Raw genomic sequence first — 17,423 nt, 5'->3', positions numbered from 1 at the left:
GAGTACTTTAGCAGAGGGTAATTTTCATACTCATGGGTCACTAGGGTCTCGAGATATAGGCCAAAACGTGGGCCAGTGAATGCCTACACAGTGTTTATACAATATGGATATCAAATGAAAGCTGTTGATGAGTGCTTTAGCACAGAGTAATATATTATCCAGAGACGGACTGGGACTGGGATTAGGACTGGAATTGGGACTGAGACTCGGAGTGGGACTGGGACTGGGACTGGAATAAAATACATAACACCTTCTGGGACAGGCAATAAGGGAAGCAGAAGAATGAAAAGAAATTGAGGGAAGAGAAAAGAGAGAAGGAGATTGAGAAAGAGATAGAATGAGACGAAAATGGAGATAGATGAAGCGAAAAAGACGGAGGGAGGAGTGAATAAAGGTATTGGGAAAAAGTGAAGAGGGGGGTGGGCAGAGTCAGACGGAAGCTTATTAAAATGTATGCAGATTGGCCAAATTTAGGGCAGGACAACGTCTGCCGGGTCTTCTAGTATAAGTATATATTGTTTTCGTTTCATCATGAATTTTGTTCAGGCTGACTTCGTGAAAAGCCGGGGTATGCATTTTTTTTATGCGCCCTATTGTCTCTAAATGAATCTGTGGGCAACGCACAACCGCAGCGTTAAAAAGAACTGAAAAAAATAGCGAACCAAGAACACATTATAGGATATTTGCTTAAATCTACCGACACCTACACACACATAGATATTTATAAATATGTTTTAATGTATAATTGCAAACACTTTTTGTATGAAGTATGTATGTACGAATGTATGTAATTGCTTTTCCTTAACCATACACACATACAACGTCACGTATGTGCACAGAAAAAAAATAAAGGCTAGCAATGCAGTCAGAAATTGAAAAGTGAGAAAACCGCCATTACGGTCAACTTTAGATTCATTTTGCTTCTGGCGCCAACATGCATTCTTTGGCTTCTTGAAGGTGTTACATTCAGTTGCTACACGTTTACGTTCATGCTCATCGAAATTTTGAAGCTACTAATGTAGTTAATTATGTAGATATATCTTTGTATGTAGGCTTTTTTAAATGTAGTTAGATTATTTAATCGACTTGTGTTCTAAGAGAATATCTAACAGAGTACTTTTCGGAAATGTAATAAAATAGCAAATTTATCATTTGATAAAAAAGAATTAAATCGCATTAGCATGTTTATTAACTCAGATTGAAATATGACTGAGAGTCCTTGCTCTAAATTCTTTGAAGTCCTTAATAAGCATCCGAAATGTTTTTGCTTTCATATTTTATCACATAAATCCTTATAATGTATTAACTTGCGCAATTAATGAGATCCAATTATCACTCAGAAATCACGTGTCATAACCCTCAAAAATGAGTTCGGGGAAAAAAGGCTGAGTTAAAAAATCTTTCGATCAGACTAGGACTGTACGAAAAAATCATAAAAACTCCCATATCTAAATCCATTTTTTGGTTCATATCCTTGGATTTTTGGTTGGATAGTATCCTTTGTGGCTTAATCTAAAAAAGTACAGACTTCTTAAAAATTTCCAAAAAAAAGTTCCCGGTTCTAAGAAAGTACTCCGGGTTAAACAAATACCCGGTATTTAAAAAGTACCCGGTTTTAAAAAAGTACCGAATCTGGAAATTACACAGTTTCAAAATGTACCCGATCTGAAAAATTTCCTTGTTCTTAAACATTGCCCGGATCTGGAAATCTCCCAGTTTAAAAATGTACCCGGCCATGAAAAAGTGCCCGGAGCAGAAAAAGTCCAAGTTTTTTTAAATTATACACGAATCCAAAAAAGTGTGCGGTAATAAAATTGTACTCGTATGAAAAAATACCAGAAAAAATTATTGTGATCAAAAAAATTGGCTGGTTGTAAAGAAGTACCCGGTCCCGAAAATGTACCGGATCTGAGAAGGTAGCTAATCAATTTTCAGATCCAAAAAAGGTCCCGGTTTTAAAAAAGTCGAAGTTGTGAATCTAATCCAGGCGTCTGTACTCCATAGCACAATTGTGATCTCATTGCCTATGCGATACGGCAATCTCTTTAAATTTTTGGTAGATACATGTTATAAACCATCATACGTTTTTGATATTACCTTCAGAGTAGACGTTGAAGTTATTGGACGGTTCAATTGTAACTCCTGAATACGATCTTTTAAAGCATCTATCTCGGCCTCCATTTTATCTTGTCGACCACTGAACCCCTCCTGAAACTGCGTCAGTTTCTCTTCCATATGCGCTATCAGTTGTGCAGAGATCTGCGATGATACCTGTGCTGAAATTTGTGTCGACATTTCTGTTATACGTGTCTCTTGTGCTTCAATTTTAGATGTTATTTCTGACGACATTTCTGAGATACGTGTCTCCTGTGATTTCAGTTGGGATGACATATTTGTGGATATTTATGACGACTTTTCTGAAATGCGTGCCTCCTGTATTTCCAATTGTGATGACATATATGTCTTCTGTTCTGCCAGTTGAGATGACACTGTCGAAGGTTGAGCAGATATTGCAGCAAAAATCGGGTTCAAGTCTGTACTCGTAACTATCTGTGATGTTTCGTTTTTCTCTTAAATTTTTGTTGTTGATTCTTCCACATCAGGATAAATGACATACTCGTCCACATCAATTCCTTGCGGCTCCATTATCTCTCGTAGCCGTGCTTGAAGTTTGATCTTATCGCCGGTTCAATCCACGGTTCTCCAACTCCTTTTTCAGTTGCTGGATTTTTAATTCATTCAACTTTGCCATGTCCAAGTTGTATTCGCAATCTTCCGAACTTATTCAACAATTCCTCTTCTGACACCAATTGTAATGAACTTACTGCAAATCCTCTTATTTGCAACATTCTGCTAAGTTCGGATCACTAAACTGTTGAATAAATGCCTCCAATATTTAATAATGCAAAATGGGCTTTATTAAATTACTTCACAATAACGCTGATACTTCACAATCAATAGCTTGCTTAAATGAAACTGATTGCCGCGCCTCTACTGTTGCTGCTTTTATACTGTGTGATTTCCTCGTTGCATCTCCTAGCCGCTTCCAGAATTTACTTAGTTACTGGTATTGTGAGCGACACTTCCACAATTATAATTGCATACTTTTGGAAGCATCTCAGATAAGATATCTGCATGTGTTTGCGCTTTGCTTCTCCGCTGCCTGTATGTATATATGTGTAGACATGCAGATTGAATTATCGATGTGCTTACAAGTCACTGCTTAGCATCGGCTTAGAGATGAGAGTACCCCTTAGTGTTGCTAATATTCTTACCAATATTTTATATATGTGTAAAAAAGTACATATATTCATATCTGTATGGCATATACATAAATTTGTATTTCAAACATTTAAATACTCAAATTAATATACTCTGCGTTCCCAGTGAAGTTCTACTTAGTCTCACGAAGGTGGAAAACTTTATAAAGTTAAAGGGCCTTTTCATTACTATTGAAATTCTTATAAAGGCTTGGGTTTGTAGAAGTAATTGAAATAAGAATTTTCATTTGCGACATTCAAGGTAATTGAATACGAACAACAATAAACTGAAAAGGCGTGAATGCAAACTCGTAGCAAAATGTGTGGTTAAAAGACGACAGAAACGGTTGGTATGAATTTTGACTTTGTTGAAAAGGAAAAAATAGCCAAGATGTTGTTGTTGTTGTAGGTTTTGGGAAGTGTTACCGATGTGGATGCTTCGGTACTAAGGCACAAGCCCTACCACATACGATTTAATATGTCCGCATTGAACTTTCTAGACCGTCCTGGCCCTACCTCCTAGTTGCATTAACTTGAAAGTGGCTTATAACGTCGGTGCATCAAGGAACTCATTCATCATATGACAGATAAGTGATAGCAAGGTTGAGCAAAGACAAGCCGGATCTAATGAGTATAAGGGGCAGTTGAAGATCAGTAATATATACTACATATTTTCCTGCTCTTTTGGATATGCTAGATTGGGTGGCAGCTATCCAGTTATGGAACTCCCTTGATCCGTTGTATTACGATATAATCCAAGGTTGAAACTGTTCTCCAGTTACTAAGGGAATCGCAGCGTGGAAACGATAAAGCCAGCAATAAAGCGCGCATAGATCTTAGAAATACTCCCCCCAGAGTCAAATACGTTCCGACCGATAAATTAATGCCTTGTCCCCGAAACAAGAGATGGTACTATACAGTATATTAAAGTCGAACACACGGATCTAATTACGTTAACAGTGGCCCGGCCCAACGATCAGCTCTATGTTTCCAACCCAAACACTTCAGTGCACGATCGTTGGTACCAAATTAGCATGTCGTCGGGTGTACAATCACATGATCTTTCCTTAGTTATATACAAGGTCTATTTAACTCTTTTCCAGTTGATAAATAAAGCATCCGGTTGCAAGGCAACTTCGCTTTCATTCAGTTGCGTTACAATTTTTGGCACACCGCCAGGCACATTATACAATTCCATAATTTCAATACAAGTATCAAGGGATGTGAATAAACCTTTCTGAGCACCACGATAACATGCATCCACAAACTATAGGCATCTGCCTACCCAACATTAAGTCAACCATATTCAATCATTTTACACAACAGAGGTAGTTACTCCACGGTCACCATTAACGAATTTGTTCTACTTTTTTTTACCTTTCACAGAAGAATCATTAAAAAATGTATGTTTAGGCTAGAATAAATAAAGAAACCCCCTTACGCTTGAGGGCAGATCAAGGGAAAACTTTATTGCCTATTTTCCAATGAAGAAACCCGCATTGCTCCAAAGGGAATGCTTTGTTGTCAACTTCCCCATAATTTAACTATTTCCTATGCAAAGTACACCTCACATGCGAGTTGAAACCACACCCCGCGTTTTTTTCAAATCCTCAAAGCAGGGGGCATGACCTGTATACAATTATTATAGACACAATATATACATGGTTAAAACTTTTGTTCTGAATCTTAAACTGGTCTAAATGCAGCCCTTTCAAAATTAAAAACGAAGCAAGCTTATACTACTGGTTTTGAATTGAAACAATTTCATAGTTTATAATATAGAACAAAAAAGTTTTAAAACGTACTTTTAGGTTTTAATTTAAAATTTTATATATATTTTTCAAGTTTCTAGCTTAAAACTAAAACCAATATATTTTAGAAATTGCTTAAAACTAGTTGGTGATTTTAGAAGTAGTATAAAAAGCTGCAAATCAGAAGTAGACTTTGCTATGTCAGGTGTACAGGCCATAATTGGCTTGTCCTGCTCCCCGCGGTAGAGTTTTTAATAACCGTAATGTCGCCGCACAAATGATACACGTATTAACATTGCTCCCTTTCGAGTAATACGCCACTATGGATTGGTTAGCCAAGGTATTTTAGTCGCCGAATGACCTGGCATCCACATAATTTTTATCAAAATTAGCTGGATGCCACTGCAAATAAGCTTTTCCCCAAAGTTCGAGTTCTCACATTGGCAGAGCTTAACGCTTTGATGCCCGCCATACTGTCTCAGTCGATGTTAGATTAGGTTGAACTAACCGGTCCGTTAGGACCTCACATATACTAAATGAGTCCATAGTGTTACCAGATTTTTTTTGATGAACAAACTGAAAAATCTTTCAAAAACTAGGACTTATGTTATAAAATAACTCCGTCCTTTTGCAAATACTAGAATCTTTCTAGGACCTTTTCTACTTGCTGCTTCTAGATCTGATAGCTGAATCGATGTTACGTAGAAATAAAATTCTCTTTTAATAGCAACATATTGTTTTATGTAATTTTTCTAGTTATTTGGTAACATTTTAATACATTTCTGATAAATGTAATGATGATTATAACTTTTAATTATTCAATATAGAAAGTTCGGATATCAAAGAATGGCTTTACTTGCTTTTCTCGTTGCAAAATTTTTATAATAATATCAAAATTTAACTGTCTTGCCAAAGCGGATTCAACACAAACCGTGGCAAGTCCTGAAACTCCCTCTTGAGATGAAAACGATCTATGAAATTTTTTGATTCATGAAAGGACGCTGAAGGAACGTCTGCACTAGCTACAGTAACAGGTATTGTGCAAAAGATAATTGTATACAGATTTTGAACATAGATGGCATGGCGGCCACCGTAGTGTGATGGTAGCGTGCTCCGCCTACCACACCGTATACCCTGGGTTCGCACCCCGTGCAAAGCAACATCAAAATTTTAGAAATATGGTTTTTAAATTAGAAGAAAATTTTTCTAAGCGGGGTCGTCCCTCGGCAGTGTTTGGCAAGCGCTCCGGGTGTATTTTTGCCATGAAAAGCTCTCAGTGAAAACTCATCTGCCTTGCAGATACCGTTCGGAGTCGGCATAAAACATGTAGGTCCCGTCCGGCCAATTTTTAGGGAAACTGAAGAGGAGGACGACGCAAATTGGAAGAGAAGCTCGGCCTTAGATCTCTTCGGAGGTTATCGCGCCTTATATTTTTTTTTTTTTTTAATGGTGACAGACTTTCATCAAATTTGCTTCGTAAATGTGTTTCAAGTGAATTATTTCGCATTCTAAGCTTTGAGAAATGTCCGACTTGTATTTTTCAACAAATTTTGCTGGGCTCGCCCGAACCATAGTTTCATCCGTGTCTTCAAATTGCCACAAAAAGGAAAACGTCTCGCTCAAATTTCTCATAGCTGCAAATCGTTCAGTAATGACAGTGAATACCGAATCAGAGATCACCAGGGATGTATTGTCTTTAAAATAAGACTCTGAATCATCCGTAATCATCTCATTTAAATTATCTTCAGTACGAACGCCTTTTGGGTTTTCTCTTTCGAATGTCCGGAAACTTTGGCGAGATATTCAATTGAATAGCAACTGTTTTGCATTCGTTTAATATTGTTTCCCATTGATTCCGAATCAACTTCAAATCAGCTAATAAGTCATCTAGATGTCGTACCTAAAAAATCTATGGTGACGTCTCTAGCTTGGAGGACCGCGTTTCTTTCAATTTTTGCAGAAGTGCAATATGAACAAGTAAGTAAGGCTAAGTTCGGGTGTAACCGAACATTACATACTCAGCTGCCAAATTACAGCTTGCAAAACTTTTAAATACCTTCTTTTAAAAGTGGGCGGTGCAACGCCTATTGTTCAAAATTTTACTAATTTTCTATTCTGCTTCATAAAGTCAACCCACCTACCAAGTTTCATGACCATATCCGTCTTTGCTAATTATGGCCTCTGTTAACTGAGAAAGTAAATACATCGCAAAGAATAATGTTATCGGGCAAGAGAACTGCACAATTATCCATCTACATATACCTTAAATGAAAAGATGAATGCGATTTTAAAAGTTGTACCTGCGTTAATTTCGTATGGTTTCGTATTGGTTTATAAAAACAAAGATGTTTCAATCGGCCAGTCAGATAAAGAAGTTTTTCCATATTTGGTTTAGATATTGATATACATATATGGAAGTTGAGGACAGCTAGGTAAGTGAAGTGGGAGTATGAATATGAGTGTAGATCGGAATGGGTGTGGGTGTAGGAATGGAAGAGGAAGTGGAGGTGGAAGTGGGAGGGCGAATGGGAGTGAAAATGGGTATGGGTGTGGGATTAGGAATGCAAGTGGAAGTGAAAGTGAGAATGGTAGTGTGATTCGTAGTGGAATTGGAAGTAGGACTGAGAGTGGGAGTAGGAGTGGGAGTGGTAGTGGGAGCGATATTTGGGGTGGGAATGGGCTCGGAAGTGGGAGGTATATTAATATAACATGGGATGAACAAGAATAAAAAGAACAAGTAAAGGTGTCTAAGTTCGGGTGTAACCGAACATTAGATACTCATCGTGAGCTTCAATTGCTTATTTCATTTAAGATAAATTACTTTGTAGCTTATTATTATAATTTACAACCTTTTTAAACTTGTTTTATATCTAAGTTGCTGTGGTCTTTAAACGATCCCGTCCATTTTTTCTAGCAATATTTTCTACTATAGGGAACATTTGTGTACCCACTTTTATTGCGATCCATTAATTTTTCTTGGAGTTATGGCTCCCGAAACATAGAAAATTGCTTAGTCATAAAGGGGGGGGTGCCACGCCCATTTTCTTAAATTTGAAGTTTTTCCTTTTTATTGTTATAAATCCACTTGGGAAATGAAATACCATTGATATAAAGCTCTTTTTTGCAAATATATAGCTTACTTTATTCGTCCACGACCCTTTTAAAAATCTTTTATATAAAAGTGGGCGTGGTCCTTAACCGATTTCGTTAATTTTTCTTCAAAGCATTCCTTATAGTAAGGCAACCTCTCTGCCGAATTTTGTTACGATAGGTTTAACGATTTTTGATTTTTGATTAATAATATTTGTAAATTTGATTTTATCACAAGTACGCTGTGCCACGCTCATTTAAAAACAATTTTTAAAATTTTTATCAAGAGTCTCAATATCAGTCCACGTGTCAAATCTCAACATTCTAGTTGTATTATTTACTAAATAATCAGGTTTTTTGTGTTTTCCAAAATGTTATATATATAAAAAGTGGGCGTGGTTATCATCCGATTTCACTCATTTTCAATACCAATCTATTCTTCGTCCAGATAAGCTCGTGTACCAAATTTGGTGAAGATATCTCAATATTTACTCAAGTTATCGTGTTAGCGGACAGACGGACGGCCGGACGAACATGGCTCAATCAATTTTTTTTTCGACACTGATGATTTTGATATATGGAAGTCTATATCTATCTCGATTCCTTTATAACTGTACAACCAACCGTTATCCAATCATAGTTAATATACTCTGTGTGCAAAGCACGCTGATAGTGGGCATAGTTATAAATCGATATTTGTGATTTTTTTCTGCGAATTCCATCTCAATATCTTTAATTTCGCTCGATATATCGCAATCGTTATCATAAATCGTTATTTTTTCACGAACTCATTTTAATGAGCTAAAAATTTTATTAATAAAATTCAAGATTCAATTTAAATTTAATTATATTATTCTGTGTAGAAACTCCCATTTGTGATTTTAATTTGAACAATTAACACAAAAGTCAAATGTAAATAAATAGAATTTTTATTCAAAACAAAGTCAAAATTGCATTTAGCTAAAAACAGTGCAAATACTAAATTTCCTAAATCAAAAAGCTAAATTGTGGTCTACAGATATAACTACAAGTTTCATTAGCATACATATTTACATGTGTACGTACGCATAGAATAATAAAACATACAGACATGAACATTAAAGTAAGAAATTTAACTTTCCTAAAGCACAGTACCGCTGTTCGCTGGACTTTTGCTTTTGGTTGCACGTCGCTTTTTTTTCAATTTAGCTATGCACATTCACTTACAGCCTTAAAATTGCTTACGCGCACACGCAAAGTCTGCCTTAAATATCGGCATTCACTTTTTCACACCCCCTGCTATGTGAAGACCCTGTAACTAAGTGCACAGCATGTGACGACGGTGTTGCGACGACGACGACGCCGACGATGGCATAAATTCCGAGTAAAGCTTACGCAATGCTATGTGACGTGTACCATTGCAGGCTTTAGCTGCAGCTGCCTGATTCCCAATTGCACGACCCAGCAACGCTGACTGTTTACACACAGTCCGTCCTTTCATCCGGTGACGGCGGAAACAAAGCACGCGAATGGCGATCTAACATTTCTTTCTTTTTAATTTTGTTTGCTACAAAAATGCGCGGCACTTGGCAAGTTTCTGCTAAATTGTTACAAGGACTAGTGCGAACAAATAAGTGAAAATGAAAAAACGCATTTGTGTTGGCGTTGTGTCGCTGCGTAGTGATGGGTGTGCCGCAACGCATTGATATATTGTACGACGGCCAAAGGCGTGCCAGATGGAATAGAAAAAATGAGTGAAAAATTTTGTGTATTATTAAACAGTTAGAAAGTTGAAACTCAAGCGAAAATTGGTGCAATATACGCAGGCGTATACGTCAGTAAAATTTGGTTTATGAAGGAGATACGAAAGAACGAGTCTCGTCTACTTTACACACATCAATGATAGAGCTACAGTCATGTAAGAGGACGCAAAAACTTACAAATAGTCGAATTAGTCATGGATTTGTAACCTCTGAGGAGTCCAAAATATTTCAGCTATAAGACATGGCTATCATGAAAGGCGACTGAGATGCATGTATCGGAAAGTTTACGAAGCCCAATGGAAGCATGAATACCGGAACATCCCGCATGTTCCGCGATGTTTTAGACGTTTGCTTCACGGCTCTACAAAAAAACGACCTCAATTCAGGCACATAATTTTAAAGTAATTTCAAGATATCTCTACCGATATCTCCTCTGCTCATTTTCTTTCTTTCTGTGTCCTTCTATTTCACATTTGCTCGTAGTACTTTTTCTCGCCTATATCTCTTTCACTTCCTCTCTATGTGTCTTTCCCCCACTGTATTTTTATGTCTCCTTCTCCCTCTCCTTCCTCCTTTTCCCCCTCCTATCCCCCTTCCTCTTTCCTTTCTTTCCCTTTTCTTTTTATTTTTCATTTTCATTCCTTTTTCCCTTTCCATTTCAAATTGTTTTTGTTTTATCCGCCTATTGATAAAGGATTCCAGGCCTTGTGCTCGAATTTGAACCAGTAATCCTTTTTCATTTCCTCTTCCATTTCCTTTTCTCTTTCTTGTTCTTTTCCTTTAATTCTCTCTTTCCGTATCCACCTCCCTCGCTCTTTCGATCTCACTTTTCCTCTCGCGCTCTCCATCTCCAAGCCAATCTCTCTCTCCTTCTTCCTTTCTCAGTTCGCCTTCCTTTACCTCTCTTCCTCCCTCTTCCTTTTTCTTCTCCAACTCCTTTCTATCCCTTTACAGTTGTTTTCGTGGGAAACTATGTCAGATTCTGCTGAGCGAGAAGTGAAGCAAAAGTGTGGAAATACTGATTTTTGTCTTACCGAGGTTTTTCGGTGTGGTAAGGATATATCTGGATAGGATTCACCTTGATATAGTGGTCTTCCAAGTGGACAGTAATGTTTCGAATACAAAACTTAGGGTAAGTTTGGCTGTCTTATTGTTATTGACGTTGTCTGCATAAAGCTGCCATATATCATTTCTGAAGCCACTCATCCCATTCTATCGTTTATGTTGGTCCAAAAGTCGTCCGATTTCCATATTTAGTTACTTAGTAATGTCACTTCATCTGCTAAGAAGACACCGCCTACTCTGGCGCCAACCTTGAGTGGACTGCAACTACAGCATATGCGATCTCAACGCACTACGCCATCCCTTACATCCCCCCGTCATACTTAAAATGAAAAAAAAGGCGTGAGTACCAAGTACTTGCGAAGTTCTATGTGTAAACATATATGCATAGTATTGGGCCTTTTGAAAAGAACTTCGTCAGCTTCTTATCTGTAACAATCGCTATTGAAAAAATATTGTTTTATTATCGGCTTCTTATCTACAGAAAAACTTTATGGTCGAGTTATCGTTTTTTCTGTCACCTAGTCATCGGCTTGTTATTGATTTGTTATCAGGTATAATAGCCGTTTACAGAAGCGTTATCGATTTTATGAAATTTTTTTATCGATATCACGGCGATAACAAATCGACAACCTTTCTATATCAAATCGATAACTTTTCGGTATCAAATTGAAATATTTTTGATAACAAATCAACAACTTTTCATTAGCAAATCCACAAACTTTCTATAAAAAAATGAACATCTTTTCGATTTCAAATCGCTGACAGGGCGATAACGAATTGGTAAGTTTTCGATAGCAAGTCCTTTTTTTTAGTAAATAATATTTCTTATCCATAACTTCTCGATAAGTAGTCGCTAATATTTTCACAATGGATCGTTAACTTTTCGATAACATATACATAACTTTTGCTAACAAATCGATGTTTTGTTGATAACTTATCGATACAAATTCAGTAACTCATTGATAACTTGTGTTATACAATTTTGCTAACCAATTTTGCTAACCAAACTAGAAAACTGCGTTGAGTGTGTGCAAGTTACGCATACGCCCCGTCACCGCATTCTCCATCGTGCCAACAAATTTAGTGTGGTATATTTAATTTACCCTCCAGTTGGTGTTTTTAAATTTAGAAGCACACTGCCTCCTAATGTACGCTGTGAACTTAAATGTGCATACGCACTTAAATATTTAAAGTAAGATGACGCTAAAAAATATTTCAAAAAAGAAAATCAAAACCACGAACAAAAAAACAAAATATGTTATGTTGTTTACACTTAAATAAAAAAATAAATGTAAGGCGCGATAACCTCCTCTTGATTTTTCCCTACAAATTGGCCGGACGGGACCTACATGTTTTATGCCGACTCCGAACGGCATCTGCAAGACAGATGAGTTTTCACTGAGAGCTTTTCATGGCAGAAATACAATCGGAGCGCTTGCCAGACACTGCCGAGGGGCGACCCCGCTTAGAAAAATTGTCTTCTAATTGAAAAATCTTATTTCTAAAATTTTGATGTTGCTTTGCCCGGGAGTTGAACCCAGGACATACGGTGTGATAGGCGGAGCACGCTACCATCACACCACGGTGGCCGCCACACTTTACACTTGATTATCTTTTTTTCTGACATTTTGTGAGCGCACTACTGAAATATGAATATGTAGGTACACACATACACACACACACATATTTGTTTTGTGCGAAAAACATATGAAGAACTTTTTTGTTGTTGGCATATATTGTTTTTGTAGTTGCAGTAAATTTTATTTTGAAACTCTCGTGTGCTACTTGACAGACTAGGGACCATATTTTCTGCCATTCACGCGCAAATACTGGCAAATGCACACCCACATATGAATCTTAAACAAGAGCACACATTCGCGCACACATTTGCTACAGCCAGCAAAGCTTTTTTGCTTGTACTTCTGTTGCTTTGACTGTAGGTGAAGTGGTAAGGGCGTCCCTGAAGATAAGCATAATCGTAGAACGGAGTGAACGCACGCAGACATTTTCATTTGACACACATACATCTACACATATGCTTGTTTATTTGCTCGAAGCATATGTAAAAGTATTTGTCAGCGCATATGCCTGCCACTGTTGCCTCATTAATTATGCAACATTACGCACGCACCAACTCGACAAAGCGCAACAAGCAATAAGAAGCACTAACGGAGATAGTGAAATTTATTATGAGCAACAAAACAACACAGTTTTTATATGTATGTGTGCTTGTAGAGCGCAATGTCAGTTGCATCAGAATTATTGTATCAGCTATTCATATGTAAACATTTTTTATATTCAGAAAACAGGGTGGTCTAATTGAAAGTAATATTGATTCATTTTGTGAAAGTAGAACTTATTCCTAAGTTCGGTGTGTCTAGAATAAAGCTATGTTGTGAAAGACTTGTCAGCACTGCAATAAGGCACTGAGATTGGCCAGGAAACTACATAGATTGTATTTGAACTTCCTGAATCGCTTGGCTCGTGCCAAACCTTTTATAGTCTGCCAGTGCTACGGTTTCCCCAAATTGAACACACATTCATATCTAAAATCTTCGGTCGTCTAGTCATCTGGTCATCACTCATTCCCCTTTTACTAATATCGGTTATTACTATTGCTGTCTCTTTCCTAATATTTTTAATGACACTAAAAAGTGCCCAGGGGTCTAAGTTAAACCACAACATGTAACCTCATTAGAAACAAATAATTTCGTGTTACATGCGAAGTATTTCCTCGGTATAAACCGATGCGGACAATCTAGTCCTTGAACATCGACGTCGTTTCGAAAGAGAAATTATCGTCGAGTTATTCGCATGAACTATGACATAGGATATGATTTTTGATAGGGTTTTCAGTTTGGTAGTTAAACAAGCTTTTGGTAACATTCAGTCTATGTTAGGTCCTCACGGACCGGCCAGTTTAATTTTACCTTACCTATCGACTTAATATCTACAAGGCATCGACCTTTTTTAGTTTCTTATCGATTAGTTACATATACGTCATCGGTTTTGTATTGGCGGTTCCTTCGATATCTGTTGCAAAACAAATCGAGGATTAATTACAACTCAATAATACGTCGATAACAAATTTGTCTGCACTCCTACAACAAGCCGACGACCGTTGGTAGCAATCGATAACGTTTTCATAACAAGCACAATTTTTCGATATAAGCCCAATAAATTTCTCATAAAAAAGCGATAAATGTTTGATAACAAATCGATGACTATTTGATAACAAACTGTGAACTTTTGGTAAAAAAAATCTATAATAAATCGATTTGTTATCGATAATCACTGATAGAAAATTGATATATTTTTTATAACATATCGATAACTTTTCGATAGTAATAAAACCGCAAATGAAAAGGGAACTGAAAAAGACTGTATTGAAAGCGTCTGCAGGTTAATCAATCGTACCGACTTTCTCACTCATGCAGAATTTTCAGGCGGAGTTTCATGTCATAGGAAGCCACCAGACTGCTCCAGGCCATCACGGTCTCAGGCACCAATGCAATGATCTTTGCCGATAGTTAGGCCGCCTTAAAGGCACTACACACCAAATTGATAAAGTCGAATATCTTACGCAGGTATCAAACCTCACTGAAGTTGATTGGGCATATCAATACCTCCCTTTGTTGGAACAGCGATATTAAAAGGTATGGATTTGCAGACGAAGTGGCTAGGAAAGTTTCCGAAATGGAAAAAAATGAGGCGAAAAGCTCCATATGACAGGCAATGGGCTATCTCTTGAGGAAAATAAGATTAGACCAACTGCCTTGCTCTAGACCAACGAGGATGATTGCGAGGTCTCCATGTCTTTATGGATATTATTGGCTATGAATGAAAGCAGCTTCTTTCTACAGCTAAAAAAAATCTGCTGTGAGAGTGTGTCATCGCATGTCCTTTCACTACTGCACCGATACACCGAGGGTGGAGCATAGCTAGCCAGCATAAGTTGCCAGTATGAGGCGGAAGAGGAATCGATTTATGACTTTCTCTGTTGATGTCTAGGGCTGTAGATAATAATACTCAGATTCTTTGGGTCACGGGTTTGCTCAAGCCTAACAGAGGTTGATAAGGTGGATTTTTCGCTCCTACTTAATTTTCTTAGAGACTCGTTATGTTGCTTTGAGGACTGCTAAGAAGTAAATGTCTCCAAGTGAGATGAGTTGAGATGAAATGAGAAGAGTTAGGATGTGATGAGATGCGATGACATGCAATGAGATATGATGAGATGTCATAAGATGACAACAGGTGAAAGGAGTTGTGATGTGATGTGTTGTAATGTGATGAGATAAGAAGAGATGTTAATTTTTTATAACTAGATGAGATGCGACGAGATGAGAAGAGTTGAGATGTGATGAGATGCAATGAGATAATATCTATAGGGTTAAATGAGGTGATAGGAGTTGTGATGCGATGAGATGTGATGTGAGCTGATATGATATGATGTCGTGTGATGTGATGTGATGAGATGTGAAGTGATATGATGAGATGAGATGAGATGAGATGTGAAGTGATATGATGAGATGAGATGAAATGAGAGGATCCGAGATGAGATGAGTTCAGATGAGATGAGATGATAAACTAAAAGAGCTTATCACGGATTTCAGCAAAGATCATAGGAGCAAAATTTAGTGAAGTAATTGATTAAAAAATTAACTCTCCTAATAGATGGTCCTCTAACCCCAATAAATTCATCCTGCCACATGAACTAAAAATTGTTTATTGTCCCTACCATACCTCTTACTCAATGAACTTAATGATGATATTAGGCAAACAAAAAATAATTGCGTGCATCATTCCTATATACAAAAACCGGATCTACTTTCATATAAAAAATTAAAAAAAAATTATCCGATGTAAAACTGTGTGTGTGTGCAAGTATGTGAGTGCTGGTGTGCTTAAATTCAAGTATCAATGCGCTCGTTCGTAACTGTTTACTTGTTTAGAATTTAGCTGAGTGCACGTTTTTCACCAGAATGTCGTTGTCGTGACAGTCAAGCAACTTCATTAGTGTAATGAAAAATGTCAAGGGCACTCTGTCGCCAACAGAACCTGAATCGATGTGATAGCGCATAAATACCTATGTACATATGTGTATGCAAGATGAACATAGAAGGTGAAAGAGGAGGTCGGCTGAAGTACGATACGCATTCATTATTCGAAAGCACACAAAAATGGCATGAATATAGCCAAAGAAATGGTTGATAAATAAGTAAGAAAATAAAGAAAGTAAAATGTAAGCAAAAAAAAAAAAACTTAATAAAGAAAGTTGTAAAGACAAGCATACAACGAGGCCTGTATCTGAACAGCCCATAAAGCAGCAGCCCAAACAAAAGTTTTGGTATGCGGGTTGTAAGAACGAACAAGTAGGCATAGATAGCTGCTTGTAGAATGTGACTGAAGCTAAAAAAAAAAAATACCGAATACAATTTAGCATACGTGAGCCAGGAGAGATAACCGCTGATTTATGCAAAAACTGGTATTATTTGCTTGAGCTGCAAAATGTGTATTAACTTTTACTTTCAAATAATTTTTTCTATTATCATTTAAATTTTTTTTTTTTTTTAATCAAATTAATTTTTATTTCCATTTCGCATTTAAAAAGGCAGATTGGCTTAATTATTTGGCTTTAAACTTAATAACTGTGTGAAAATTGCAATTTTTTTTGTTTTCAAACAAGTATAACTACTTTTATAGATGTGTATATATGAAACGCATTTTGCTTGTTTTCAAATGAAGCTCGCAATTTTTTCAAGTAAAATTGCAGCTTTTTGCGTTGAGCTAAAAGTCATGCAAATCATCAGAAATATTCGTGTGCATTGAAGCCATTTATGCGGATTTCAGCTCAATAACTGTAAACTATTCTTGTAATCGACTGCACTACGAAAATATTGCGTAAACATTTTTTTTTCACTCAACATCACAACATCATCACTTCAATGACTTGCATGGTTAGGCGTCACACAGTGTGGTGTTCTGCATAAAAACGTATTTTACAATTGTTTGATTCATACTGGTATCTTACCTGCGCCTAAAATCACACTGCAATATAAGAGAAAGAAATACGCGATCAGCAGCTGACAAAGCAGGCATGCTTAACCAATGAACCGATATCATTTCGTTACGATAATTAACGTTAATAAACGAAACAGAGTCATTTCGTTTCGTTTATTAACGTTAAGAACGTCAAATTAACGAAATTATTTTGTTTCCTTTTCTGCCATATCAAAACGAAATCAAATCGTTTATGTTGATTATTAATTTCAAACTATGCTGGCAAATATGATTGATGGCGGAGTCATTAAAGGTGAAAGCAATAGCCAAGCTGATTGAATTGAATGAATTTTGACAGTACGAACATTTCTCAGAGTATTTTTGACATTACCACCAACGAATTACACAAACAAACTACATTTAGATTGTGTGTATGTCCGCTCGCTGTTACCACCTTACGGCTTCACCATGGCTATAGCATTGCCAGCACAATTCAAACATAAAGTATCACGTTT

General features: G+C 36.9%; 1 protein-coding gene across 1 annotated transcript in view; it reads left to right on the top strand.

The window, feature by feature from the left end:
- Positions 1-17,423, top strand: part of side (sidestep) — a 527,768-nt gene that overhangs the window by 243,159 nt on the left and 267,186 nt on the right. The window lies entirely within an intron of this gene.

This window comes from Eurosta solidaginis, chromosome 1 (assembly GCF_040869045.1).
Source record: "Eurosta solidaginis isolate ZX-2024a chromosome 1, ASM4086904v1, whole genome shotgun sequence".
Classification (NCBI taxonomy): Eukaryota; Metazoa; Arthropoda; class Insecta; order Diptera; family Tephritidae; genus Eurosta; species Eurosta solidaginis.
The sequence above is the reverse complement of the archived record's forward strand: the minus strand, read 5'-3'. Positions and strand labels throughout refer to the sequence as shown.